Raw genomic sequence first — 5,056 nt, 5'->3', positions numbered from 1 at the left:
CTTCTCCACAAGTAAATATCTTCATTAAAAAAAAAAAAAAGCTTTCTTTTTTAGTTACTGCATACAGCTGACAGAGGCTCCAATATTTAACTGTTGGGAGTTCTTCTAGCTGATTTTCCCTTTTCCATCTTTGTTGCATCAAGCACAAGGCTTTTTGCATACTCTATAGCACAGATGCGGTAGTTTGTATAATCTCTCTTTGGAGTATGAAAGGTGTCTTAGTACTTCCCAATCCATTTCTCTGATGGGCTCAAAAATTATCTTGGTAATTTTTGTGTTTCTTTCTTCTCTGTCTTATAGTAAGTGACTCTCAACCCTCAACATTCTACCAAGCTAAAGTAGGAGCTGTTTTTAGATTTTAATGCATAAAATAGAATAGGTGAGGTACAATTTTGACATATAATCAGCAAAAATATAATGATTTATTATGAAACTAGAATTCAAATAATACCTTTCTTAACATAGGAGTGAGATATGAGGACTAAAATTATCATAATGTTAATAATACCACATTTCTTAATCAGATAATGGAGTCCAAGTTTGTTACAAGTAATGGTCTCTACCTTAGTTGGCTCACAGAAGTAGTAATTAAAAAATGTATCCCAAAAGGACTAGAAAGGAAGAAAGTGACTATTTCTTAATTAAGTGCTTCTACATTTAATCTAATTATGTCTTAGCGATGGTACATCTCTAGTTTCAATAGTTTAGAGCATGAGATACAGGAGGGTAAGTGCTGTCCATTGCAGCTCATCATACCCATGGCTGTGTCTGCAGAAAATACTTTCAGGCATTAGTAGGCTAATAGCCAATCATATGTAATATATTCTTACATTTTCTAGATAAGGAAAAAAATGTTATTTGAAAAGTCAGGGTTTCTTTTTCTAGAATAATGAAAAGTGGTATAGACAGCTTTCAAATTTTCTCTCACTAAAGTATATTATGAATTTTAATATTAGTGATTAACCTGTAGATTCTGTTCCCATAAAATGTCAGGCTGATATATTTATACTACTAATTATTATTTGCTAATTCCCAGGTGACCCTCAGGATATCGTTCTTTCAGAGAATTTGATACATGAAAACTGTGATATAAATATTTAGGCTACTGGAAATGGTAAGTTGCTAAATGCTGCCTTAGTTTTTCCTCAAAACTGTTAATTTCTTGTTATGCATGAAAGCAATTCCCATCAGCTAGTAGATGATCAGACCTGGAAACATCCTCATTGATTGCTCCTTTGCCCAGGTTTTAAATTATAAGAAGAAAATAAACACACTGTAGTAGAATTACAGTAAATAAAATTATGGTTTGTTAGATAAAAAATTAAATATATATTAAGCTGTAAATGTAGAAAAGCCCAATATGAAGTATAATGGAAGTTATAACAAGATATTCACAGTTTTGCTACTAGCATGGGGCCCATATTCTAGACAGAGATATACAAACTTTGGAAGACAATTAATTAACTCAGATATTTTGTAATTGGTACTTGGTACTGGGCTTTAAATTTGATATTGTTTTTTTTTTTAATAAGTCTGAGATCTTTGCCCACCATCCTAGAATGGTACCAGTATTAGTCCACATGACTAATACTTAAACTAGTTTAAGGAACTAGAAATAATATGAGGGAAATAAATTTGTAGAGATAGAAAGTATCCTGAAAATTTTAAATACAGAAGGAGTCTCAATATTCAGTGCATAAATTCTAAACTCCTGGAGAAATCAGTGGCGTTCAACACAATCAGTACCCTTCATTATGAAGAACAGAATTAGACCTTAAGCTAACCTAAGTTCCAGGGTTTAACATTTGAGTCCAATTAACTCAATACCCTTGAAGCAAACTCAAAACCTTCAGGAAGACAACAATCATTTACAGCACTCTACTTGTATTGAAATCTTTATGCAATTATTATCTTTGTACCTCCTGATCCTATTTAGCTTAGTTGACTAATCAGTATATGGTCAATGACAGTTTAAGATCATAGGTTTTAGTTCAAATAAATACTTTTATGATTTAAAATGGGAAGTTTGGGAGATAAAATCAGGGGGAGACTTATTTTAGGGATTAGCTGTGGTTATCCATTTGAAGACACAACACAGAGGAGAAGAGAGTTATCATTGGACATAGATGGGTTTGGTCATCTTTATTTTTTTGTACAAAGTTTAGTATGCATTTTTCATAAATATATGAAATTTAGCTAATTGGACTGGAATACTGTTCTTTCCAGTTTGAGGTCCTCATATTATTTTTCCTATGTCTTTCATCCATTATTTAAAGAATAATCCAGTTGGGTGATGATGGCAAATGCCTTTAATCCCAGCACTGAGCAAGCAGGTGGATCTCTGAGTTCAAGGCCAGCCAGGGTTACATAGTGAGTTCCAGGACAGCCAGGGATGCATAAACCCTATCTAAAAAAGAAAATCAAAAACAAAAACAAACAAACAAATCCAATGAGGAAAAAGACCAACAAATGCAGATTACCTATAATGTGTGAGAGGTGCTGTTCTCTCAGCTCTGTCTGTCACAATCACTGTTAGCGGCCATAATTGAGCATAAGTAATGATATGCTGAAAATGCCAGGTTCATTGAAACAAAAGTAAATTCTCTAATAGCTATTTCTTTTTGTTAGGCTATCCTGGAAAAGTATGTTTTGATATTAAAATTTCAACCAATTGAAGGATAATTAAAAGTAGCATTTATATATAGATGATTAATATTTATTATAATTAGTGTCAATTTTGTAAATAAAACTTGAAAGAATGACAACACCTTGAGGTACTTTGGGCATGGAGAAAAACTAAGTAAACAAGACCAGTATGTATAATATTTCAGGTAGATACTAAAAAGTTCAAATGGAAAAATAAAATTATAAGAGCCCTTGAAGACAGTACAGACAAAATGTGATGATTATTTAGACTATGATTGTACCAATAGGGAAATGGTCACTACTTAACATGATCAAGCTAATCCTTTCCTTAATGTGTAACAATGGAATTATTTCTGCTTCATTGTTTTTTCAATAGAATAACATTTGAAACACTTTTCAAACTCAGTGAACCGCAAGCTCTCTAAAATCGCAGTCAGCCAGGCGTGACCACACACACTTGCAATTCAACAGTCAATGGGCAGCAGCAAGAGGATTGCTGTAAGCTCAAGGACCAGCTGGCACACTCCACGAGTTCTGGATCACACAAAACTATCTTGCAAGATCCTATCTCAATAACTCCACACTCAAAAAGGAGTATAGTTCATAATGCAAGACTTAGTGATGATCTTTTTTTTTTTATATATATTCAAAGCAACTGCTCAAATTTATTTGTCATTTCAGAAAAATAGACTACATTAAGCCAATGGAGAAACAACTTTCTCAGTCTCTTTGCGCACAGTATTTTATTTGCTTACCTGAGCCTCACTTAGAGTTTTGAGGCCTTTTCATTCTCTTGTGGAACAGAACTTCATCATTTCTCTCCTCAACAGTTAATTTAAAACAACCTAATCTACATGGCTATGTCCCCATTTTCTACACCCTTCAGTTTAAATCCTTAGCTTGTGACCATTTCAACATTTTCACTGTATCGATCTTTTTTTTCAAGTCCTCAATAATATTCTTTGTATTGTGAACGGAAGTTCCCGGGGGGAGGGACCAAAAGAGCTGCACCCGTGATAAAGATTATATATACAAGGCCAAAGGACTTTATTTTGTGATTATGGGAAATTAAAATATTTCAGTCCAAGTCAAATAATTTGGGGTTATTTTCAGTCCTTCAAAAGTCATTCATTGCCTCCCCGCCAGATCGCTGCCACAATCGTGGACACGAGTCACATGAAACCCATCAAGCTGGCTAGGGTAACCAAAGTGCTGGGCAGGAAGGGTTTGCAGGGACAGTGCACACAGGTGCGTGTGCGATTATGAATAACACCAGCCACTCTATCATCCAAAACATCCAAGGCCCACTTCAGGAGGGTGATGTGTTCACGCTATTGGAGTCAGAAACAGAGGCTTGGAGGTTGGCGCTGACCTGGCTGCTGGGTCCTGCATATTTACCACTTGGCCCATGATGACCTGCAACTATTAAATAAAGCATTGGTATTGTTTTTATTTGAAAAACAAAATCCATTCATTGCCCATTTCTAAGTTTGACAGAACGCCATGAATTTCAGAGAGCGAGAGAGCAGGGGTGGAGGGCATACACGAGAGAAGTTGCAGGGAGGAAAGGGAAGGGGAAACAGGATGTAATTACATTTTAATCTAAAAAATAAGAATGAAAAAAAAAAACATTTTAGATGTATTCTTAACAAGCCACTGACTGGTATCCATCAATCCACTTTAACAGTGCCATCAATAGTGTGTGAGGCCTATGATGGAAATTTCCACAGTTTGCTATAACCCTCATAACTGATGTTTCCACCAATGTATTCATGGGTTTTGATGTATGACTTTCTTTTTTTTCTGTCACTGTAACACTATGAAATTGTTGCAATGCTAGAACATAGAACTGGAGATAAGATAGGTTTCTGGACATGGTCATACCTATTTAAATAAATTACTACTTATTCTTTGAATAAAAAGAAAGAAAAAGAAAAAAAGAATGATATTTTTATTTGGGCTAGGAAGAAACATTGATTTTCTTATTAAATCAAGTTTATAAGGCTCTTTTTTTCAGTATTAAATATATGTTCTTCTCCTCCAATAGAAGCTTTGCATTACTAAAGATGTTTTACATTTCCTAACACATTTTATAAATATCTGGTAAAGGAAGCTTTATAAGATATCTCAATAAACTTTGCACACCTGTATCTGTTAAAAACAAAGAAAGATTTTTTTATCTCCATAAGAATATAAGCTATTTTCCAAAATGTCTCCAAAAGCTAATGTATCTACAGTGAAGGAATGAAACATGGAGGAAAACAATTTCTTGTATGTGATAGGTGAAGACCTCCTGTGATTTAATCTCAATCCAAGATGATCTATAAAGACCAAGATGTAATCCTAAATGTCTAAGTGTTTATGTGTCCTGCTCCAGGCATTCATATGAGCAGTTCATGTATATTGAAGC

The 5,056-nt window shown here is 34.2% G+C and overlaps 1 pseudogene; it reads left to right on the top strand.

Moving 5' to 3' along the window:
- The first annotated feature begins 711 nt into the window (after positions 1-711).
- Positions 712-4,058, top strand: LOC118594533 (annotated as a pseudogene).
- Positions 4,059-5,056: the final 998 nt, after the last annotated feature.

Source organism: Onychomys torridus, chromosome 13 (assembly GCF_903995425.1).
Source record: "Onychomys torridus chromosome 13, mOncTor1.1, whole genome shotgun sequence".
Lineage (NCBI taxonomy): Eukaryota > Metazoa > Chordata > Mammalia > Rodentia > Cricetidae > Onychomys > Onychomys torridus.
Note: the sequence above shows the minus strand (reverse complement) of the source record. Positions and strands in the feature narration are given on the sequence as shown.